General features: G+C 40.3%; 1 protein-coding gene across 1 annotated transcript in view; it reads right to left on the bottom strand.

The window, feature by feature from the left end:
* Positions 1-3,482, bottom strand: part of epb41a (erythrocyte membrane protein band 4.1a) — a 213,375-nt gene extending 209,893 nt beyond the window's left edge. The window contains exon 1 of the mRNA XM_043717312.1: positions 3,357-3,482. The gene's annotated coding sequence lies outside the window, so the exon portion shown is untranslated. The remainder of the gene's footprint in view (positions 1-3,356) is intronic.
* Positions 3,483-26,275: the final 22,793 nt, after the last annotated feature.

Genomic DNA, 26,275 nt, shown 5'->3' with positions numbered 1-26,275 from the left:
CATTTCCAACGCCCCTCCTCCAAGTCCCTCCTCCCTACCTTTTATCTTCTCCTGCTGAACACTCTCTGCTCATTCCTGAAGAAGGGCCTGTGCCCGAAACGTCGAATCTCCTATTCCCTGGGTGCTGCCTGACCTGCTGTGCTGTTCCAGCAATAAAGTTTCAACTTGGAGGATGGTCACCCAAAGGTCTGAGGCTGAGTGTCCTGGACCACTGAAGTAGGCACTGCAAGACGTGTCAGAGTGTGGACATAAATACCACCATTACGCGTGGGGACATCTCCCACCTTGTACATGGCAGGTACTCATGTGACTCAGCCAATATTGTCTATCTTATACGTTGCAGGCAAGGATGCCCGGAGGCATGGTACATTGGGGAAACCGAGCAAAGGCTACGACAACGGATGAATGGGCACCACACAACAATCAACATACAGGAGTGTTCCCTCCCAGTTGGGGAACACCTCAGTGGTCCAGGACATTCATCCTCGGACCTTCAGGTGACCATCCTCCAAGGTGGACTTCGGGACAGGCAGCAGAGAAAAGTGGCCGAGCAGAGGCTGATAGCTAAGTTCGGTACCCATAGGGAGGGCCTCAACTGGGACCTTAGGTTCACGTCACATTACAGGTGACCACTACTGCACTACACACACACACACACACACACACACACACACACACAGAGACAGACAGACACTCCCTCACAGACTTAAGACGCTCTGCACTCACCACACCCACACACACACACACACACACACACACCCCAACTCAGACAGACACACAGACAAAGACCCACATTAGATTAGATTAGATTACTTAGATTAAGTCTAATAATGTGTGGAAACAGGCCCTTCAGCCCAACAAGTCCACACCGTCCCACCGAAGCGCAACCCACCCATACCCCTACATTTACCCCTTACCTAAGGTTACGGGCAATTTAGCATGGCCAATTCACCTGACCTGCACATCTTTGGACTGTGGGAGGAAACCGGAGCACCCGGAGGAAACCCACGCAGACACGGGAGAACGTGCAAACTCCACACAGTCAGTTGCCTGAGGCGGGAATTGAACCCGGGTCTCTGGCGCTGCGAGGCAGCAGTGCTAACCACTGTGCCGCCCACGTGCACACATATTTTGTGGGGTGAATTTGTACTTTCAGGGTTACATTGTACTTTGCTCAAAACCTGCAGGCATTCATGTAGAACTCCGTTATCTCACTTTTTAGATTAGAATCAATCTAAACATCATGGCATAGACAGAGAACACAGGGGGCCAACACCTTCAACATATTGCCTAGCTATCACCATTGTTAACAGCTAACCCAAGAATGCAACTTTTTTAAAAAAGGTTTTGTGATTTACACATGAAAGAAGTGAAACTCTCACAGTATTCTAACAGAAGAAAGGCTTAACAGACAATCAATTTTTCAATGTATAATTTCAGTTACATCACACTGTAAATTTTTGCTATAAATTCCATGTATTAGGATTGAGCCCTCCACTGCCACCTTATGAAGGAGCGACGTTCCGAAAGCTAGTGTGCTTCCAATTATAGTCCAATAGGTTTAACCTGGTGTTGTGTGATTTATTAACTTTATATGCCTTTTAAGTGTTGTAATTGTATCATCCTCTGCCACTTCATCTGGCAACTCATTCCATTCACGCACCACCCCCTATATGAAAATGTTGTCCCTTAGGTCCCTTTTATATCTTGCCCTTTTCACTCTAAACCTATGCCGTCTCGTTCTGGACTCCCCTAAACTAGGGAAAAGACCTTGTCTGTTAATCCTATCCATCCCCTCTTGATTTTTTAATTCTCTGCAAGGTCACCCCTCAGTCTCCAATGCTCCAATGCTAAACAGCCCTAGCCTATTTAGCCTTTCTCTGTACTTCAAACCCTCCAATCCTGGCAACAGCCTTCTAAGCCTTTTCTGAACCCTTTCAAGTTTCACAACATCCTTCCGATAGGAGGGAGACCAGAATTGCACACAATATTCCAAAACTGGCCATGTTCTGTTTTATTTCAAATCTCTCACATCAGTCGTATTCAACTTTTCCGTTCAGGTTTTCCTAAAAAATTGTTCAACGATTACTCGATCTTTAAACCAATAATGTCTCAGGAACTCAACATAAACAATACTGGTATTAATTTGTATAAAATTACAATGTGCTTCAAAGAACTTAACACAAAAGCGTTACCGCTCAAACTAAAGATAACCTGAACGCATTGAGAAGATCCAAGGCATAAACCCACGAAATCAAGACAGCCTGTTATCTACGCACAACAGACGGCAGCGTATTAGAACTTCACTAATCTCGTTAAAAAAAAACTGCCACGGATACACAAATGTTTACATAAATATTTAGCTGACAGCACAAGAATATGATGCTAACTCGTTCAGTCAGAATCAAGTATCACGTTTCTACGTTCGATCAACGTTTTCAACCTTCCAAGTTTCATAGCAGCTTTCCGAGAAACGAGTATTATGTAAATACGTGAGTTCAGAGTTGTGTGCAAGATACAAGTAGAAAAAACCGAAACAGCCTGTTCTCCAAAAGGATTCTGCTTTCAGAATCGTCTCTTCAAGATTAATTCTCATGGTTTCTTGAGGTAACTTAAAACGGGCAAGAAAAACTGATACAGCTCCACTTGCAGTCATGATCACGCTAGATTTTTGCAAATTTATCATGTTCGCCCAATACAAATTGGTTTGTGTAATCCAGCCAGTTTATCCTTTCTAGTTTGTCATTTCTTCAATATATGATTGTGGGCATCGCAACATTTTATTTTGTTCTGCTTTACTTCTTGGTCTCGAAATAATGGGGGGGGGGGGGGGGTAATTACAAATGCGGAATTTCTAACCATCAGAAGGAATCTGGGGTGTCCCCTGAAGCTGTGTTTTTTTAAAGCCAGTAAGTGCCGGGGAAACTCAGCAGCTCTGGCAATATCTGTGAAGTCAGAAACAGTTTCGAGTCCGATGTGACTCTTTTTGGGATTCGTGCCGAGGATCACCCCTCACTTTGCCTGAAGGAGGGACCGAGGTGCAAATTCCGCAATGCTGCTGTTTCCTTAACTCATCCCCCGCCCTCCCATCTCAGACACAAGATCCAAAAACCTCCCATTAAGAGTCGGAAATCGAAAATAGTACACATCGACAAAAAGTAAGAGGGGAAAACTCAGGAGCATCTCCCCTCCTTGCCCAGCTCCGGCCCGGTGCAGGTGATCAGGGGAAAACAAGCCCTAGCAACCAGAGCCGGCCCCTGGTTACCCACCTCAAACCGAGGAATTTTATCACAAAATCGCCATGACAACACACCGAGCGCCTCTGAGATGTCGGCGGGTGTGAAGAGAACTCCTACCTGACATGTGTCCGGAAGCTGCGCTTATTTTTGTTTTTTATCCGCTTTCCTCAACCTCCTCCCGCTCGGCCTCTCCTGGCCTCCACCAGCCTCTTCGCAACCGACCCTAGGCACCAGCCTAACGCCCACCTCCCACTCTCCCGCCCCCGGCGCTGATTGGCTGATATGCTGATTGACTTGGGGCTCCCCATCGTTATTGGTTAGTTCTCCGTCGCTCAATCGGTCCAGGATCCGCCCCTCCTGAGCCGGTTGCATGGTTCTGGCTTCTATCCTAGACTTTAATTCTTGTGGCGCAGTGGTAGTGTCCCTACCTCTGAGCAGGAGGCCTGGGTTCGAATCACCATTGTCCCAGAGATATGTCTTCACACATATGAACAAGTTGATTAGTTCTGAGGACAGGTCACTCAACCTGAAACGTTAACTCTGATATCTCTCCATAGATGCTGCCAGAGCTCTTTCAGCAATTTCTGTTTTTGTTTAGTTTTGTGATTAAAAACCTCCCTTCAGTTTAAAAATACAATGCAGATGTTTTGTATCAAAGTGAGAAAAGTGAGGACTAACAGTTTTCACTATCCACTTCCAATCATATTGATTGGAAGGGAGGGATGCGGTGTCCAAGTGAAGCCAACGTCCCTATCTCTGGTCAAGATGGCCTAAGCTCAAATCAGACTTGTTCCAGAGATGTTTACTAACAAGTTTATTAGAAAATATATATTGCCCTGGTGCAAAATGTCCAAGCAAAGCCAATTTTTGTGGTGGATTGGTAATATTGAGTTATTGAGTCAGGAGACCCGGGTTCAAGTCCCACCTACTCCACAGGGGTGTAACAAAAGTTCTGAACAGGTAGGTTAGAAAATATGACATCAGACTCTTGTGACATAGTGATAATGCCAATGATTCTGAACCAAGAGGCCCAGGCTCAAGTCCTGCCTGTTCCAGCGATGTGCTGTTACACACACCTGAACAGGTTGATTAAAAATACCCATTGTGTAATGCAGCTTCAGTTTGTGCCTTTGCTGCCTGTCTGTGTTGTGTAACATGATACTGTTTCTGCTTCCACCAACAATAACACCGCCCCTTCCAACATCAGTCACACAGACTGCAACTCATATAGTCGTTGTTCTGTATTCCAAAATAATAGAATGCCTGAGGGTTGAAATGACATTGACAAAACTACTCAGCATCGGTCCTGTGATTCATGACATCATCACGACTTCTGGATGTGTTCCTGTGTTGTATGAACTTCAGTTTCTCTGTTTAATTATGCAATACTTACCTGGTAGCGGTACAATATATAATCGGCCTGTGAATCATGTGGCCATTTTGTTACTGGTCCCTATTTTCTTCAATTGTCTCCATGTTTAAAAATCAAATTTCTAAGTATAAATATTAAAAACATGATAGATATACTCATATTCAATTCCTAACAAAATTATTTTTGATTTATAATCACAATTTACAAGATACCAATAAAGAGATGCAGTACATAGATTTGTTTTAGAAACATAATATTATGTTGTTCATCCTGTTCTCTTTCAGCATGTCACTTGTTGTAATCGATCTACATCTAACATCGGGATAAGACCATAGGAAGTAGGCCATTTAGCCTATCAAGTCTAGTCCATCATTCAATGAGATCATGGTTGAACTGATAAAACCCGACTACACTTTTCTGCCTTTACCTCATACCCTTAATTCCCTCACGGATTTTGTCTATCTCAACCTTGAATGTTCTTTACAGCCCAGCCTTGACAGTCCTCTGTGATAAAGAATTGCACAGATTCACTCCCATCTGAGAGAAGAAATTCTTCCTCACCTCTGTTTTAAACAGAGAACCACTGGCTATGAGATTATATCCTTTGGTCCTGGACTCTCCCACAAGGAAAAACAACCTGTCTGCACCCACCCTTTTAAGCCCTCTAAGAATCTGATTTGTTTAAATAAGTTTGCCTGTCATTCTTTTCAAACTGCAATTAGTAAAGCTCATAAGACTATCCCTCTACTCTACTCTTAAAGCTCCCTCCATACCCAGAATCAATGGAGTGAACTTTTTAAAAAAATTATTTATAGGATATGCTTGTTGCTGGCTAAGCCAGCATTTATTGCTCATCCCTATTTTCCCACAGGGCAGTTAAGAGTCAATCACATTGTTGTGGATCTGGATTACATGTAGACCAGGCCAGGCATGGACAGCAGATTTCTTTCCTTAAAGGACATTAGTGATGCAGATGTTTTCTTCACCCAACAATTAGCAAAGTTTTCATGGTCATCATTAGACTTAAGATTTTTATCAAATTCCAACATAGCAGGATCTGAACACGTCATTTAAGTCTAGCAATAGTACCACTAGGCCATCACCTACATCGTTTCTTAGATCGGCCATCCTCATCTGATCTGGCCTACATGTGACTCCAGACCCACTGCAATGTGGTTGACTCCGAACTGCTCTCTAAAATAGCTTAGCAAGCCACTCAATTGTATCAATCATTATGAAGTCTCAACAAATAAGTGAAACCAGTTGGATCACCTGGCATTGACCTGGGCACCAGGAAAGACAACAGCAGAAACAGTTCGTTCGACCCTGCAAAGTTCTCCTTATCAACATCTGGGAGGTAATTTGGGAGAACTATCTCACAGAGTAGTCAAGCAACAGCCTGACATTGTCTGTGAAGTATTGTTCCATGAGTATGACTATGTCCCAGACACCACCATCACAATCCCTGGATATGTCCTGTCCCACTGAGGTGTCAGCAAAGCGGTATACAGTCAGGAGGGAGTTGCGAAGGGAGACCTCAACATTGACTATGGAATCCATGAAGTCTCATGGCTTAAAGTTAAACATGGGCAAGGATATTTCCTGCTGGTTCCATGTACTGTCCTCCCTTAGCTGATGAATCTATGCTCCTCTAACACTGGGAGGTAGCATGAAGGGTAAGAGATTTCAATGTCACCACCAAGTGTGGCTTGATAGCAGTACTGTTTGAGCAGGTTTGGTCCTAAATGACACTGCTGCTAGACTGTGTCTGTGAACAAACAAGAGGGAAAAACAGACTTGACCTCATCCACACCAATCTGCCGCTGCAGACACATGTGTCTATGACAGTAGCGGTAAAAGTGACCATTGCACAGTCCTTATGAAGATGAAGTCCCACCTTCACATTGAGCATACCCTTCATCATGTTGTGTGGCACTATCACTCTGCTAAATGAAACAGACTTCGAAAAGATCTAGTAACTCAAAACAGGGCATCCATGAGGCACTGTGGGCCATCAACAGCAACTACTCCAGTATACTCTGCAATCTCATGGCCTGGCATATACCCATCTCAACCATTACCATCGAGCGAAGGGATTAACCCTGGTTCAATGGACAGTGCAGGAGGGCATGCCAGGAGCAGCACCAGGGCATACCTAAAATGATGTGTCAACTTACTGAAGCTGCCAAACAGATAGCATAAGCAGTAAGTGATAGACAAAGTTAAGCAATGTCACAACCACAGATCAGATCTGAATAGTGGTTGACATTTAAACAACACATTGGAGGAGGAGGCTTCACAAATATTTCAATCCTCACTAATGGAAGAGCTCAACACATCAGTGCAAAGGAAAGGTTGGAGCAGTTGCAACAATCTTCTGCTAGAAATGCCAAGTGGATGATCTATTTCGGCTACCCCCAGAAGTCCCAGGATCACAGATACCTATCTTCAGCCAATGTGATTCATGCTGTATGTTATCAAGAAATAGTTAGAGGCAAGGTTTACTGCAAAGGCTTTGGGCCCCAACAACATTCTAGCAACAGTATTGATGATTTGTGTTCAAATGCAAAATAATATCCAGGCTTGGATGAAAAGTGGCAAGTAATATTCATGCCACACAAATGCCAGGCAATGATTGTTTCCAACAAGAGACAATCTGACTAGTGCCCCTTTCATTCAATAGTGTTACCATCACTGAAAAACCACTGATGGGGTTACCATTGACCAGAAATTTAACTAGCCTCGCCACATAAACACAGTGGCCATGAGGTCAGAGACTTAAAGTTGTGCACCAAGTAACTCACCTCCTTAAAACTCAAAGCTTGTCCACCATCTACAAGGCACAGTCGGGAGTGTGATGGAATACTCTCCACTTGCCTAGATGGGTACAGCTCCAGCAACATTCACAAAGCTTGACACTATCCAAGACAAAACAGCATGTTTGATTTGCACCACAGCCACAAACATCACTGCTGCTCAGTAGCAGTAGTATGTACTATCTGTAAGATGTACTGCCGAAATTTACTCAAGATTCTTAGGCAGCACCTTCCAAACTCACAAACACTTCCATCTAGAAGAACTGGAACACTAGCACCTGCAAGTTCCCCTCTGAGCCATTAACCATCCTGATATGGAAATATATTGTTGTTCCTTTACTGTCGCCGGATCAAAATCCTGGAATTCCCTCCTTTAGAGCATTGTGGGTCAACCTACAGCATGTGGTTGCTGTTCAAGAAGGCAGCTCACCACCACCTTCTCAAGGGCAACTAGGGACAGACAATAAATGCTGGTCAGTCAGCAATGCCCACATCCCAGCAAGGGGACTGTTCACAGTATTCTAAGTGTGTTCTAATTAGTGCCTAGTATAGTTTTAGCAAGACTTCCTTAATTTTATACTCCATTCGCTTTGAAATAAAGGCCAACAGTCAATTTGCCTTTCCTATTACCCACTGAACTTGAATGCTAGTTTTTTGAGATTTTTGAAGCTTGAGGACTCCCAAATCCTTCTGTGATGCAGCTTTCTACAGTCATTCCCCATTTAAATAATATTCAACTCTACTATTTTTTCTTTCAGAGTGCATTGCCTCAGATTTTTTCACATTATATACAATCTGCCAATTTTTTTACCTACTCACTTAACCTGTCTATAGCTTTCTGTACCACTTTTTGTGTCAACCTGACCACTTGACTTATCATTTCCTTTGGTGTCATCCACAAACTTGGCATTGGTACATTCACTTGCCTCTTCCAAATCATTAATAATTGTGGCCCCAGCACTGATGCCTGCAGCATTTTAATGGTTACAGGTTGTCATCCTGAAAATGCCCTCTTTATCCTAACTCTCTGTCATCTATTACTTATCCAGTCCTCTATCCACACTTGTATACTACCTCCAACAACAAGGTCTTATATTATTAAGTAGTCTAATGTGCGGTACCTTACCGAACTTATCTTGGAAACACAATAATGTCACGTTTACTGGTTCTCCTTTATCTATCCTGCTTGTTACCTCTTCAAAGAATTCTAATAATTTTGACAGGTCTGATTTCTGTTCATGAAGTCATGCTGACTCTACTTCTAATGCTCTGTTATTACATCCTTCATAATAGACTCTAGTATTTTCCCAATAACAGATGTTAAGCTACGTTTTTGACTCCCTCACTTTTTAAACAACTTAGTTACATTAGTAGTTTCCCAAACTTCTGGGGCTTTTCTACATTTTCAGGATTCTTGTAAGACAACCACAACTCTATCCACTATCTCTGTAGTGACTTCCTTTGATATACTCGGAATCAACTTATCAGGTCCAGAGAAGCCATCAGCCTTTCGCCCCATTAGTTTCCTTAGTATTTTTACTCTAGTGAAAGTTATTATATATATTTACTTCCTCTATTTTACCTCTTAATTATTTAGTAATTTTGGATGCTATTAGTATCTTTTATCATGAGATTGATGCAAAGTATTTATTTGATTTATCTCAATTTCTTGGTTTCCCATTTCTATTCATCAGCCCCATACTTGAAGGGGGATTTGTTCATTTTGACTACTCTCCTTTTTATATATTTGAAAACGCTATTACTCTCTGTTTCTACATTACTTGATCATTTGTTTTCATAGTTTATTTTCTTCCTTTTTTGTTGGAGTCAATTTTTGTTAGCTTTTAAAACTTTCCCATGCCTGTGGTTTACCACTCATCTCTGCCACATTGTAATTTTCTCTTTCAATTGGATACTATCTTTAACTTGCTTGCTTAACCCTGGTGGGTTTATCCCCTTCCTAGATTCCTTTTTTCTCACTCGGATATATCTTTGTTGTGAATCATGAACTTTTTTTTGTTAAACTCCCTTCCCATTTCCCTCCAACCAATTCAATCCCACCCCTTTTTAATTACCCTTATTTAAGTTTAACACAGCTGTTTCCAACATGTGTTTCTCATTCTCAAACTGAATGCTAAATTCTACTATGTTATGGTCACTGTTTCTTAGATCTTTTACTCTCAGATCATTTATTAAACCTGCCTCATTACACATTATCAGATCAAAAATATCCTGATATCTGTTCTGATCCACAGCATTTTGATCTACAAAACTATTCCAAATACATCATATGAATTATTTGTCATGGTTATCTCTGCCAATTTGATTTTCCTAATCAAAATGAATATAAAAGTTACCCATGATTAATGTACTGCCTTTTTCATGCACTGTCGTTATCTCCTGATTTATTAGCAATCCTTCAATACAGCTAAAGTCATGGGACCTATAGACTACTCCTTCTAACCTAGGAGCAAATTACTGCATAAGCTGGAATTGTACTAAAAACAACAAATACTGGAAATCACAGCTCTGATGAAGAGTCATCTAGACTCGAATGGTTAGCATGCTCTCTTTCCATGGATGCTGTCTGACCCACTGTGATCTCCAGGATTTTTTTTTAGTTTTCACTCCCACCAGTCTCTTTTTTCACTTGTTATTTCTTACTTTCAATCTACATTGTCAGACCCAATATCATTTCTTGCTAATGTACTTGTTCCATTACTCCACCACCCTCACTGCTTTTGAAAAGTCACATATCCCTGAATCACTAATTCCTACTTTTATTTCCTTGTAACCACTTCTCTGCATGGTTATAAGATCATACCCATTAACATCGACTTATGCTGTTAATTTGTTTATTTTGTTCTGAATACTACACACATTTAAATAAAAAAACATTCATTTTTCCTTTTCACTATTGTTCGCCCTTAGACCCTATTTGCTGCTTTATTATACTTGTACACTCTGTCCCTGCCTGTTCCATTCTGGATATTTTTATCTAAAATAGATGCCCTGAAATGCTGCCATATCTTTTTGCCTAATAAGCCCACATTTCCCCTCTCCCATGTCATCACTCCTCTGTTTAGTTTAAAGTCCTCTCTACAGCTGTAGTTATTTAATTTGCTAGGACATTGGTCCTAGCATGGTTCAAGTAAATCCACTCTGGAACAGTTCCCTTCTACCAGTTCCAGTATCCAATGAACTGAGACGTATTCCTTCCCCATCATTTTTTTGTGCCAAGCATTTAATTTACTCTATGCCAGTTTGTATAAATATATTTGTACTAAGGAATTACATTATTATTAACAAATAACTGAATGACAATAGACAGTAAATATCAAAATGCTCAGACAATCCATAACATTTGCTGCTTAAATAAAGGAAATGTGTGGATTTTGAATTTTTACAAAAAAGCACTGGTTTACTTGTGGTCATAATTCCTTGTCTGTACATCACAAATTGAAAAGTGACAAGAAACATTTACCACTTTACAAAATACCCACATATTTGCCCATTACCACTTCATCTTTAATTTGAACTAAACCACGATTATATGAACTGGTAAAATTACTCTCATCTGTTATTGGAATTAACTTACTATGAAAATAAACAACCACCTTAATTTGAAACCAGCACCCCATTGTTTTACAAATGTTAGCATTATGTTAATAGATTAGTGATCCAGAGACAAGCTCAACCCCACCATGGCAGCATTTTAATTAAATTTAATTACATAGCTGGCATACAAAGGTAGTATTAGTAATGGTGACCATGTAACTATTAGATTGTAATAAAACTCATCTGGTTCACTAATGCCCTCTTGGAGTAGAAATCTACCATCTTTCCCTGTCTGGCCTGTATAACTTCAGAGCTAGGGAAATGTTTTCGTTAAACTGCTCTCTGAAATTGCTTCAGTTGTCAAGAAGTTGTTTTTCACAAGGATAGTTAGAAATTATGAATTAATTCTGTCTTTGCCACTGACAATCACATCCTGTGAATAAATCTTCTTTTCCTCAGGTAGTCCCTCAGGATCGAAGATGACTTCCTCCCATTCTGGTTCATTAGGTTTTGATGTGACTGATAATCTAGTGCTTGATCCGAAAACTGCCACCTTATGGGGCAGATGGAACTTAAAGGATTGTGTAGTTTGGTTGTTCATTCCTTCCAAAGCCTTGATTTCACCTCTGCATGTTGCCAGTGAACTCTCTTAATGCATTTAGTGACTTCCCAAATAAACGTTTGATCAGTGAGAAACCAGAAATCTCTCTGGTTGGCCGGAGTATATGACCTCTTCAGGGATGTTGTGTGGACATCCATAAAATGTTTCTACCATCCTCCTGAGATATTCTTGAAACAACTAAGTTTCAAGTCATGTAATTGTTTCTTGGTCTGTGTCAGGCATATTAAGTACTTGATCTGCGTGGTGGAGCTGATTTTGAGTGATTACTTTATTGCCTTGATACTAAGCAATTTGGCTTCACATCTAATCAGCACTCCATGGTGGTCATGGCTTCTCAGAATCAAAGATGACATTTAACAAACCAGAGAAGATCTCACGTGGCTAAGGAGGCCAATATTGGATCCACAATGTTTTCCGTGGTGGCAACATGTTGTTGTGTCAGGAAGTGGAATTTATGGAAGCCTAGTTGGATTCATTCTCCTTCCTCTGCTGCCACCATTCCAAATCACATTTACGTCACTGAAACTTGAAGTGGCTTATGCCTTGATGGATCAAGAGATGCCATCCTGTGTGGTCAGCAGCTTTTAGCATCCAGTCAATGTCTCCATGCTTTAGAGTACTCTTGAACATATCCTTGTAGAGATGTACAGCACAGAAACAGACCCTTCAGTCCAACTCATCCATGCTGATCAGATATCCTAATCTAATCTAATCCCATTTGCCAGCACTTGGTCCATATCCCTCTAAACACTTCCTATTCATATACTCATCTAGACATCTTTTAAATGGCGTGATTGTACCACCTTATACCACTTCCTCTGGCATGGCTAACTTCTCAGTGTATTTTTCAATCAATGAAATACTTTTGAAACGTAGTCATGTTTGTAATATGGGAAACTTAGCTGTCAATTTTGCATATCCCCAAAAACAGCAATTTGATAATGACCAGCTTTTTTTTGAAAGAAGTTCATTGAGGGACAAATTTTGACCCGGATGCTATGGACAATTCTTTTGTTCCTCTTCAAACAGTGCCATGGGACCTTTTACATTAGTAATGGTGGAACATAAAGAGAGCAGGTCCCAAGATTATCAAATGCTGCACTAGAAGTTTTGGTGTAGGACATGGAAAACTGGCCATTGCAGGAGGCCACAGAGCTCCAGACACAGACTTCAAAAGCACCGAGAGCAGAAAGCTGTAGTTATCAATGTCATGTATTGGCAACTCCTTTCAAGTACAGCACAGTAAGGTTAACCACACTATGTAAACTGGTATACAAATAATCCAAAACATTTGCTACAATATTCAGCATTCACCTCTAGGCAACACTTTAAAGACAAAAATGTTTTGTGGAACCAACATTTTGAAAAACCTCTCAACTAGGAATCCATGGTGGAAGTTGATATTGTCCACACTATACCCCAGTATCCTGTAGTGAACTTTCAATGAGGGGTCTGCAATGTGCATTCACATGGATGAAACTTATTTTGTGATTTTAAAAAGCCTCAAATTTGAAATTATATCATTTTGATCAGGGAGCTAAAGCACCAATTCTGCTTTGGACCCTCCCAAGCAAATGATCCACATAAAGAACATTGGCCATGGAAATTAAGAGAAAGAAAATCAAGACCTGCATTCGTGCAGTTACCCATCCTGTGCTGCTTCATGCCAGGTAATTAGTTCACGAAGGCCATCGCATAAGTCTTGATTTCTAAATTAAAGAAAATCATACACCATCAGTGTCAACTTTGAAAACCAAGCAATTGCAAAGAATTATAAGCAGCTAAATTTCCTTTGTTTTTCTCATCTGTTGAATATCTTTGCTGAAGACAGCGTCACGAAAATTGTTGTGGTGAGAATAGCTTGGAATTACTGAAAACATATTTCCTCAGGAGACTTAGGAAATTCTGCATTCCCACAAAGACTCGTAACAATGTTTAAAGAGGCACTGTAGAAAGCATCCTATCTGGACGCAGCACAGTGTGTACGGCAACTGCTGTTCCCAAAACCACAAGAAAGTCATTAACACAGCCTAGTCTGTCATGAAAACCAACCTTCCATCCATTGACTTCATCTATATTTCCCACTGCTTCAGGAAAGCAATCAACATAATCAAAGACCTGTTATACAGGTTATTTTGCTATAATGCACGCTTCGTTAATGCAAATTTGCTATAACATGACTGACAAACTGGGGACACTTTCTATAGTCTGAACTTTTAAAGCGTGTATTAGTTATAATGTGAATCCAGGTACGTTAGTTTAAATGGTGCTGCTATTATGCGATTTTCTGATAACACGGGACTGCACAAGAACAGAACTACCACATTATAGCAGAATTGACTGTACTCTCTTCCACCTTAATCTGTTGGGTAGAAGATATAAAAGTTTGAATATGTGTACAAACAGATTCAAGAACAGCTTCTTCCTCGCTATTCTCAGACTTTTGAACGGACTTCTCAAATGTTATTGTTGATCTCTCTCTGCAGCTTCTCTGCGCCTCTAGCACTGTAATCTGCACTATCTTCTGCTACCTTGATGTACTTTGTATGGTACGATCTGCCTGTAAAGCAAGCAAAACAACACTTTTTACTATGTCTCAGTACATGTGACAACAATAAATCAAATCAAAAATAGGATATAAATTAGTATTTGTGGAATTGCTTTCATTAATTCAACCAGAGCATGAAGAAGGACTCACTTTGTGGTTGATTTTAAAAGTGAAGTGGTTTGGATATAAATATGTTACCTGAAATTGAACTGTGTCAAGAGTGTGGTGCTGGAAAAGCACAGCTAGTCAGGCAACAGAGGAGCAGGAGAATCAACGTTTTGAGCATAAGCTCTTCATCATCATTCTTGATGGAGAGCCTATGCTTGAAACTTCGATTCTCCTGCTCCTTGGATGTTGCCTGACCAGCTGTGCTTTCCCAGCACCACATTTGTGCTCTGATACTTCAGCATCTGCAGTCCTTATTTTCCCCCTGAAATTGAATTGTGTTGCATTCATTTAAATAAAACAAAACAAAAAGTTATGTGGAGTGACAGGAGATGCTAAGATTGTCCTTTCAGGAGATTCAATGGAGTTGTTCACAATTATGAATGGTTTTGATGGAGGAAGCTGTTTACACTGGTAGAAGGTTCAGTAACCAGCAGGTGTAGATTCAAAAAGATTGGCAAATGAACCTGAGGTGATGTGAGAAAACATTTTTTTACACTGCATGTTGATGGTGGAAGCAGAGTCAATAGTAACATTTTAAAAAATTGGCAAACGCTTGAAGGAAAAAGTATTCACAGGTCTGAAGAGAAATAGCAGGAGAGTGGGAGTGGGATTAATTGGATAGTGCTCTCAAAGATCAGGCACATGCAAGAATAGGCCAGACAAACCTTTTATGTGCTTTTTTTTCCAGCAAGCTCATAATCTAAGGCATGACCAAGTGTGCTATTGAGCCACGTAAACCAAATCTCAGCCAATTTAAGCTGCTACAATTGACCTCAAGATTAGGAGAGGGCAAAATCCAAAAATATGTTTTAAATAGGTGATGCCATAAGTATCATCCAGCCACATTTGCTCAAAAGTAAACTGTGCAGATGTCAGTGAGAACAGAATTAGGGTTTGTTGTGATCTTTGCTGCTATCAATTAGCCAACTGACATAATTGGCACAAACTTGCCCATGGATATCAGATGACTGCCAAGAAATATGGAAGTGGCACCCTAGGGAAGGAATTCTGAAATGTGTGTTGCTATGGTATGATATCACACCCCAATATGCTATGCTTGAACTAATTATTGTGCAATTTTACTTGATGTGCAGGAAAAGTTTAAAGGCTCAGGCCTGTGCACTTATATCAGACCCATTGCAAGTGTTAAAGTTTGATTAAACTTCATTTGTAGCAGGAATGAAAATTAAACACTGAGAAAGAGTAAGTTACGATCAACACAAAATTTTATTTAAAATTATACACATTTGGATGCATCAGCCTTGCCATATTATACAAAGGCAATGATTCACTGGTATTTTGCTCACTTCTATTAAATAAATGGATTAATCTGCACTGCACTGAGTATTCAAGTTAGCTGAGTCATTGAGCTGGGGTTCCATCTGTTAGTGCTGTCTCATTGCCCAAAAGGTATAAAATTCAGCAAGGCACACATTAGTATAGTAAAAATCATCAAATGCATTGTATTGTACAGAGAAAAATGTTTATAAATTATCAAGTGTAACAATATTTTTAAAGGGTACAGATTGGATTGGATTTGCAAAGTAATGCAGCTAAAGGCAAAATATTTTTTCTCTTGAAACTTTGACTACTATTTCCATTGTCATCTCAGGATGTTATCCAAAATAGGTTTTTAAAAAAAAGTCAGTTACTACAATTGATGTTGAACCATTTTAAAAGCTATACTGGACAAAATTGGTTTACTCATCATTGCAAGTTGATACGTTGCCAGAATTTTAAAACATTGGGAGGAAATGTTTATTTACATGTTGCCTTATCTACATACTGCAGAAGCACATATTTAATTAGTGCACGGGGCTTTCTGACTCCTTCTTTCAAGGAAATGCTTGCAATATTTAAATAAAACATATGAAACAACTTAAAGAGGAACCATCTGTTACTGTTTTAAATAGAGTCAAAATCAAGAAATAGCTTCTCATCTTTTTCCTAATTTATTAATTGGCAGTGTCTAAGTTTAAATCACAAACTGCAAATAAAGACATCCATTCAGCCCATCTAATTCTTTCCAACACATAAGTAACCCCAATGCAGCAACAAATTATTTCAAATTAGTCCTGAGTTATTGCCTACATCATTTTAGCAGTCCATTCCACATTATTGTTCACCTGTTATATGAAGACCAATGTCCTGAATCAGTCCTAAATATGCCAGTTATAACTTTGAAATTTGTTATCTTTGCAAGTTACCTTAAATCCAATTTCTGAATTTACCTTTTCCCTTGATTTAATTTCTGTCCCTCTACAAGCTCACTTCAGAGATACAGTCCTTCACAGCTGAAAATGCTAACTTCTCCAATGCTCGTCCTCCGAAAATCAACATTTTTTCCACTTGATGTAATTCTTCTAATAACCATCCATTGTTTGAACCCTTCAGACAACTTGCTTCCCACACCTAAGATGCAGCCTAAAGCTTTCAGTTTAAGTTATAGTCTTTCATCTGAGATCTGGTTAGGCCCCATTTAGAATACTGTGTCCAGTTTTGGGGCCCACACCTCAGGAAGGACATACTGATACTGAAGCATGCCCAGCGGAGATTCACATGAATAATCCCTGCAATGGTAGGCCTAACATACGATGAACAGCTGAGGATCCTGGAATTGTATTCATTAGAGTTTAGAAGGTTGAGGAGAGATCTAATAAAAACTTACAAGATAATGCATGGCTTAGAAAGGGTGGACGACAGGAATTTGCTTCCGTCAGGCAGGGTTACTAGGACCTGTGGGCACAGCCTTAGAATTAGAGGGGATCAATTTAAAACGGAAATGAGGAGACATTTCTTCAGCCAGAGAGTGGTGAGCCTGTGGAATTCATTGCCACGGAGCACAGTGGAGGCCAGGACGTTAAATGTCTTCAAGGCAGAGATTGATAAATTCTTAATCTCGCAAGGAATTCAGGGATACAGGGAGAGTGTGGGCAAGTGGAGTTGAACTGCCCATCAGCCATGATTGAATGGCAGAGTGGACTTGATGGGCCCAATGGCCTTACTTCCACACCTATGTCTTATGGTCTTATGAAACTTCCATGCAAAATGTCTTTTAGAAATCGTGTCATAATATATTGTAGGGTTTTCCATAATTCTCCTGATTTTGTTACTCAAAGAATTCAAGGAGATTGATAAAGCAAGGTCTTCTTCCTCTGAATCTATGTTAATTGCTTTTTAATATGGAGTGGGCAAATAAATGATGGATCAAGCATAATGTGGATAAATGTGAGATTATCTACGTTGGGAAGACAGATTATTGGGAAAGGGGAATATATAACGAGACTTGAGTATCCTTATACACCAATTATTGAAAGTAAACATGCAGATGCAGCAGGTAATAGAGAACGCAAATGGTATGTTGGCCTTCATAGCAAGAGGACTTGAATACAGGAGCAGTAATGTCTTGCTGCAATTGTGCTGGGTGTTGGTGAGACCATACCTGGAGAACTGTGGACAGTTTTGCTCCCCTTATCTGCGGAAGAATGTTCTGATTATGGAGGGATGTTTACCAGATTGAAACTAATTAACTAATTTAGACATGCATCAAGGGGATAAAAAGTTTATATTTCAAGATTGTAGGAGGAATGATGAAAATAAAGAGTATGGAGGCAATTCTGTGGTTTTCAACTCCTGGGAAGATAAAAGTTGCAATGAGAGTGACAGGTCTTTGAATCATGTAGATGTATTTACTCTAATTGGATTTTAAAGTAAATCCTGAGTTTCATGTAGATCTGGGCTGAAATATTGTATTGTGACACAATTCCAATCATTACTGACATCCTTAAGTACATATATGGCAAGTTTAATGTTGATCATGATATGGAGGTGCTGGTGTTGGACTGCGATGGACAAAGTTAAAAATCACACAACACCTGGTTATCATCCAACAGGTTTATTTGAAAACGCTAGCTTTTGGAGCGCTGCTTCTTCATCAGGTAGCCAATTAATGTTATGATTTCTCAAAACAAACTTCTTTAATATAAATGATTGCAAAAATCATTATCTGAATACTATTTATGTTATGCTCAATTTAAAATTTCTACTTTTCATCTGAGCAATATTTACAACAGTTATTGACCACTAGTACAGTAGCAGTAATGCTTAAGTGCATGGGCAATAAAGCCTAAAGTTGAGTCTTTTCAACCCCCATTAACAATACAAGCTAAGTGCAGGACTGGATGTTAAAAGTGTACAAGACTCATGTTAAAAATTGTACAAGACATTGGTTCGGCCACATTTAGAATCCTGTATACAGTTCTGATCGCCACATTACCTAAAGGATGTGGATGCTTTGGAGAGGGTGCAGAGAAGGTTCCCTGATATGGAAGGTGCTAACTATGAAGAGAGGTTAAGTAAGTTAGGATTGTTTTCATTAGAGAAAAGAAGATTGAGGGGGGACCTGATTGAGGTCTACAAAATCTCGAAGGGTATAGACAGGGTAGATAGCGATAAAATTTTTCCCAGGGTGAGAGATACAATAACGAGAGGTCACACGTTCAAGGTGAGAGGTGAAAAGTTTAAGGGGGATCCATGTGGAAGTACTTTATACGGAGGGTGGTAGGTGCCTGGAACATGTTGCAAGCAGAGGTAGTACAGGCAGGCACGGTAGATTCATTTAAAGTACGTCTGGACAGATGCATGAGTAGGTGGGGAGCAGAGGGATACAGATGCTTAGGAATTGGGTGATAGGTTTAGAGAGTGGATTTGGATCGGCTCAAGCTTGGCGGGCTGAAGTGCCTGTTCCTGGGTTGTAAATTTTCTTTGTTCTTTGGATGTTAAGGCTGATATCTGAATGGAATTAAAAGGTGATAAGCTTCATGGAAAAATGTTAATTAAGTTTTCCTCTGGATAAGTGAAGAACCAGACAAAATAGACTGTTATTTTTGTGATGGTGATATCACACTTGGAGTGCTGCAGTTATATATTTCTATGTAGAATTATAACATTACTGTCTACTGGAAGGTGAGCAGAATTTTTGAAGGATAGGCAGAAACTCTTAGAGGCTAGCCTTAAAGCTCATTTGTCCTTCATGCCCAGGAGCTTTTCATTCTGAGCAGGCAGAATCTCATCTCAAGTGTGATTAAAAACATATCTCACCTCGTTCTCTTCACACAGCAGAATGATTAAAATGGGACTTTGTGGATCATCAACAACTTACAGATTAAACGGTCTTTGGAGGATTTAATATGCTACTTCCTGAATCTCCTGGGTCAGGTTTTTTTGCCAAGAAAAGCAGGAGTAGCCATTACGTCATTGCCGTTGGCTGTCAATGGACCTGCAACTTCCATATCTGTTGGCAAGCTTCTTCTAAAGGGTGTTCTTGCACTGGGGCAAATGCTGAAGTCACAAATATGAGTGCATTAAGCAGTAGGAACTTTGAGTGTGAACTGCACATAAACACACAATTATTGTGGAGAAAGTGAGGACTGTAGATGCTGGAGATCAGAGCTGAAAATGTGTTGCTGGAAAAGCGCAGCAGGTCAGGCAGCATCCAAGGAGCAGGAGAATTAACGTTTCGGGCATGAGCCGCTCATGCCCGAAACGTCGATTCTCCTGCTTCTTGGACACAATTATTGTGGGTAATTTTGGGCCCCATATCTCAGTAAGGATGTATTAGCCCTGGAGCAGGTCCAGAGGAGGTTCACGAGAATGATCCCATGAACGAAAGGCTTAACATATGAAGAATCTTTGAGGATTCTGGGACTATACTCAATGGAGCTTAGAAGGATATGCGGGGATCTGATTGAAACTTACAGAATACTGAACTGCCCGGACAGAGTGGACATTGGGAAGATGTTTCCATTTACAGGAGAGACGAGGACCCGAGGGCACAGCCTTAGAATAAAGGGAAGACCCTTTAGAACGGAGATTAGGAGAAATTTCTTTAGGCAGACAGTGGTGAACCTGTGGAATTCAGCTATGGACGGCTGTGGAATATATTTAAGACAGAGATAACTAGGTTCTTGATTATCAAGGGGATCAAAGGTTATGGGGAGAAAGCAGGAGAATGGGGTTGAAAAACCAATCAGCCATGATCGAATGGCAGAGCGAACTCGATGGGCTGAATGGCCTAATTTCTGTTCCTATGGTCTTAAGCCTAGACCCCGTAGCAAACGGGCAAACAAAGTGGAAATCGATCCCTCTGTGTTTGTGAGTAAATCAATTAAAAAACTTTGCTAATTAAATTTTCAAGAGCATAATGTCAGTGTTAAAACAATATGGATGGCTTGGTAGATAGTTGGACTAGATTATTCTTGTGTGCATTTAAAAAAGTAATTAGTTACAGCCCACAAAGGATGATAGGCATTTAACTTCATTAGGAGATACAACTGGCTCCATACTGCTTGATGGGCACAATTTGGCAAGTGTTTAGCAAGGTAGGGAGGTAGGCCTGCAGGAGCTATCATAGCCAGTATTGGGATTGAACCCTCAATGTTGGTATCAGTGCTAAGCTGAGCTAATCAATCTTTATATGCTGTTGTTACCCAGCCATTTCCTTAGCTTCCAATTGTACATTGTACCAGAGAACCTCAAAAGTATGGAAACAATAAATAAAAGGGCAATGGAAATACCTTGGCTGAATAAGGCCAATTTGAGTTTGGTTAGATTAGATTACCTACAGTGTGGAAACAGGCCCTTCAGCCCAACAAGTCCACACTGACCCTCCGAAGACCCATTCCCTTACCCTATATTTACCCTTGACTAAAGAACCTAATACTGTGGACAGTTTAGCATGGCAAGTTCACCTGACTTGCACATCTTTGGACAGTGGGAGGAAACTGGAGCATGCAGAGGAGACCCACACAGACATGGGGAGAATGTGCAAACTCCACACAGACAGTCACCTGAGACTGGAATCGGACCTGGGACTCTGGTGCTATGAGGCAGTAGTGCTAACCGCTGAGCAACCATGCCACCCATTTTGTCTCACTTGTCAGCATATGAGTTTTGTTAGGTAGCTTGAAAAATAGGTACCTTTTAAAAAATGATAGTCTAGTATTCCCTGAAAGTGGAGTCGCAGGTTGATAGGATAGTGGCATTTGGTATGTTTTCCTTTTTTGGTCAGAGTTTTGAGTAGAGAAGATGGAAAGTCATGTTGCAGGTGTGGAGGACATTGTTAGGCTACTTTTGGAATACTGAGTGCAATTCCAGTCTCCCTCCTATCGAAAGGATGTTGTCAAACTTGAAAGGGTTCAGAAAAGATTTACATGGATGTTGCTAAGATTGGAGGATTTGAGCTGTAGGGAGAGGCTGAACAGGCTGGGGTTGTTTTCCCTGGAGCGTTGGAGGTTGAGGGGTGACCTTATCGAGGTTTATGAAATTATGAGGGGCATGGGTAGGGTAAGTAGACAGGTCTTTTCCTTGGGATGGGGGTGTCCAGAACTAGAGGGCATAAGATATAAAAGAGACCTAAGGGACAGCGTTTTCACGCAGAGGGTTGTTTGAGTATGGAATGAGTTGCCAGAGGAAGTGGTGGAAGCTGGTACAATTACAACATTTAAAAGGCATCTGGGTGATTATATGAAAAGGAAGGATTTCAAGGGACATGGGCCAAGTGCTGGTAGGTGGGACTAGATTAGGTTAGGACATCAGTTTGGCATGGACAAGTTGGACCAAAGGGTCTGTTTCTGCTGTACATTTCTATGACTCTACAACTCTCTGTGGGAGTCTAGAGGTATGTGGAGTGGTGAACCTATTGAAGACCAGAAATATTCTCCCAGAGAGATTGGGATCATTTACAATTCACTCAGTGTGGACCCTTTTGTTATGTGGGAACCACAGCAGCTAAGGTGCACACAGCAAAGATCCACAAGCAGCAATGAGATGATGAGATAATCTGTTTTAGAATTTGGTTTGGGGGAAAATGTTGGAGATTAGAAGAAATCTTCTCTTTGTCTTCAAACAACACCTTGGAGTCTTTCACCTCAGAGGGCATTCAGGGAGTTAAGTGACAGAAATGCTGCACTGGCATGTCAGCCTCGGGTAGTTTAGAAGCTTAAGTCTATTGTAGTAAGACTTGAAATCTTAACCTCTTGTCACAGATGAAACAGTGCTACCACTGAGTCACAGCTGACATGGGAGAACACCTATTATTTTAATATTTATTGCAACATGTCATGTTTCCCAAAAATAAATACTAATATGAGCAGGAAGAGGATAAATAGAAAATTGCAATTATATCATGCTGACCACCCATGAACAGACATCTGGATAACAATCCAGCAGCCTACTGTAAGAATACAGAATAAGATACTATTGATCTCAGTTAAGTACTGCAGACTACTAGTCATTTCATGACAATTATGCATCACTGAACCAGATCACACATAAAATGAAAATGGCTAAGATTATACACCACACATGGTGTGTGGGCTAGTGTATTCATAATATTTTGTCTTATTATACTTGACTTATATACATAATTATAGCTTTGGATCAGAAGAAAGCAGTGTTACTTTACACAAAAGAAAATTATATGTAATTGATGCTACTCATACCTTTACATTAAGTGTTTTTAGTTCCCTCTATTATTTTAATTTTGGTATGCTTCTATTTAACAATTTGGAGACCACAAGAGCATTGTCACATCCCAGACTCTGACAAATACTGCAGGAATTTCTGCCTTTCCCTCATTCTTCTAATCACTTCAGCTTTAAAATTTAAAGTTTGCATCATTATGCAACAATTTCAATTTATCTGACCCTTCCTTTCACTCTTTTCAATCTTGTTAATGATGTGCCCTCAACCTTGTACATTGGCATCTCAATGGAAATAAAAGCAACATTTCATTTTAAAGTAATTAATTCATTGCTTTACAACTTGCACATGTATAGCACCTTTGATGTAGGAAATACCCCAAAACACTTCATAGAGGGGTAATTAGAGTCTTCCAGTTCCTACTGTTGAATATAGAGCTATTAATGGGACTGACCAAAAGCAGTTCTAAAAGTGGAAGATAATCTCATATCTGCTGCTGCATAGTCAAGAGGTAGATGCCAATGAGAACCAGGAAAGGGTCAAGGTTAAACCATCAGGAGATGTCTGAATGACAATGCAATTGCCATTCTTCTGTGTGAAAATATAATGATGATTTCAGCACAGGGAATGGTGAGTTCCCAATTGACACTCTTTATTGCTCTTAAATGCCTTGTTAACCACTAACGCACCATAGGTTGTGATTTTACCAAATAAGCCAAACAAACTGGCTGATGAAAAACTTTAATATCGAAACTTGAGCAGGTGTGTGATAGATTCATCTCTTGCTCCAAATGGGCTCTATGTTGCAGTGGTGTTGATAGAATGGACACCTAGAGGGGAGAGGGTGATGTTGGGGTTCACAGCAACTCTTCATTGCTGAGGCTAAAAGCTAGTGCCATAAGCTAATCTTACTTTCGCAAGCTTATTGTACATCCCCCACCATAACACATCCTTAGCGACCAGGGAGTGATGTCATATCGAGCAACAAACCATCTAGGTATCTGGAACCTACATTGGTTCACCTTCACTTCACCTTGTTACAGGATGTCTTCCCATGCAATGACGGGCAAATGGGTTAGACACTAATGAATGGCATTGCTCTTCTTGCTGATACATTTGGGCAAAGGTGTCGCGATATTTTGAGGGAGTGAGGAGGCAATGTGGATGGGACATAGGGTTAGTAGTGTGGGAGGAAGGAGGGATAAGGGGAATGTGAGGGAAGATATTGCATGCAGTGGAAGGGTTGTCAGAGCACAACCCTAGGTGGGAGGTGGGTGCAGTATCAGAGATGTAGTGAGTGTGAGATAGCAGAGAACAAAGGATGGCACTTATCTTGGTGGCAGGAAGAAGGTCACTGACCATCTTTTGGCACTGCTGCTGGAACTCTGTACCCTGGAAAGGGGCACTGACCCCATGGTGATCTCTGACCAGGCAGACATATTGAGGTGATGGACTTCCTCTGTCTGGCTTCTGAGATCAGATGTCACCCCCATGCACCGTTCCATCAATTAGGACTTTCAGACCCCTGTCTACATACCTCCATGCCAATTTACCCTTATTATCCATCTCTGTCCAGTCACCAATCAGGAGCAAGGTAAATGCCAGATGCCAGCACTCCTCCATCGTGGGGTTTGAAGATGACATGGCCTCACGGGACTCTGATATTATGTTAGATATCCAGTGAGTGGCAAGCTCTTCCAGGAATGAATTATGGTAAGATGGGACAGAGATACGACATGACACTCGACACTGGGTTGGCACTGACAAAGTGGTGAATTTGGTAAGATGCAGTGAAAAAATACATCCAGCCTCGCAGTGATTTATTTTTTAAGTAGTGGGGTAACTAGTCTGTATTAGATTTTTATCTAGCCTCACAGTGAGTTTTTTTCCACCAAACTTGACCTGACTTAGCCAAAAACACCTGAAGATTCAGCTCACAGTCCCCAAAGATCAACATCTCCAGGGTTTTCCTTGTGTCATTTCCAGTTTTGTTGTACACTAATTGATAGAATTTGAATTCTTTGATCAGTCAATAATTCACTCTTGTTGCATTGTGTGACTCCAGATGGTCGGTGGCACAAAATGATTTGAAAAGGAACAATTAAGTAATTAATTTGCTAAAAGGATAATTTGGACTGTGGTTAATCAAGAAATATTTTATAACACATAAGGTACAATAACCAAGCAAATTACATCAGTGATGATACTCAATACCCCACTCAGAAAATGAGTGGGTGATGATCAAGTTGGACACCAGTTAGGGTTGTTAAAACATGTTTTATAGACAGAAGCTGTGAGGGAGACTTCTGGTAAAATATTATTAGAAAAGAGGGGAAAATAGGATCTACAATAAGAGCCTTTAATCCGTATAGTGACGGTGCATACTCTTGGTCTGCAGTTTGATTGTTATACTTGTATCAATGCATCAGTTGATTAATGTGCAAATGGTTGGTATATTGATTGGATTGGCACTAAATACTGGTATCCATTTCTCAGCTGGGTAAACCATAAAAAAATGCAACAGCACAAAGTCACCTGAAACTGATAAAAAGGGGCTGTTCAGAAATGGAGATAGTTTATGGTTATGAAGGGACTTCAGTTTTTAGTATGTTCATAAGTCAATCTGTATGCAAATTGATACACAATAGCCTTTCATAAGTACAAGAAAACATTTGCATGTTGGATCTTTAAAGTTAATAAAATTATGGGATTTCTTAATAAGTACACGCGGTTGTAAATCAGGGACCACTTTTACCAACTCGATATATAGCTGACTCAATTTCATTTGTGCAAATAAAGAATAAATAACATTCAGTGAATGTGGTAGCATAATAGTTTTATCAACAGACCAATTGTAAAGTAAAGAGTAAAATACTTAAATAACAGCTACATGTACATTAGGAGTTATGTCATGCTGGGGACATCCAATCATATGAGAATGAGGCCTTTTGGAAAAGGGCACCATTCATGTTTATGCAGATGGCTAACAGTTAACAGTTTTCACTAGTCTTGTATTTAACCCTCAAGTTCCTAATGATATTCCTACACCAATAAACAGCAAAGAGCAAGAATAGCATGGTTTGTGCAGTAGTTGAATTGATGGTTAGGTTTGAGAAATGTCTGATTTGAATCCACCTTATGCCAAAATATTTTTATTTAAGTAATCCCTACAGTAGCAACTCATTAACTCAATATGGTGCAGCTTATCCAACTGCTAAATAGGCAAAGCATTGCTGTGAAGTCCTCTATGAAAAAGCTGGTCCCTGTCTCCAGGCATTGCCTATTGGCAACTTTGGGCCAATGCAAGGCAACTCCCCCTCCTTTCATTATTGATTGATATTAGGAAACTTGGAAAATCCATTAACGCAGGAAAGTGTTAATAGGTTCCTGCAGAATGTGTCTAAAACAGTCCACTCTGACAGACACCTATTACCCTTTGAATTCTAAGTAGATGAGTTGCTAAACTGTTTG

This window comes from Chiloscyllium plagiosum, chromosome 27, assembly GCF_004010195.1.
Source record: "Chiloscyllium plagiosum isolate BGI_BamShark_2017 chromosome 27, ASM401019v2, whole genome shotgun sequence".
Lineage (NCBI taxonomy): Eukaryota > Metazoa > Chordata > Chondrichthyes > Orectolobiformes > Hemiscylliidae > Chiloscyllium > Chiloscyllium plagiosum.
Note: the sequence above shows the minus strand (reverse complement) of the source record. Positions and strands in the feature narration are given on the sequence as shown.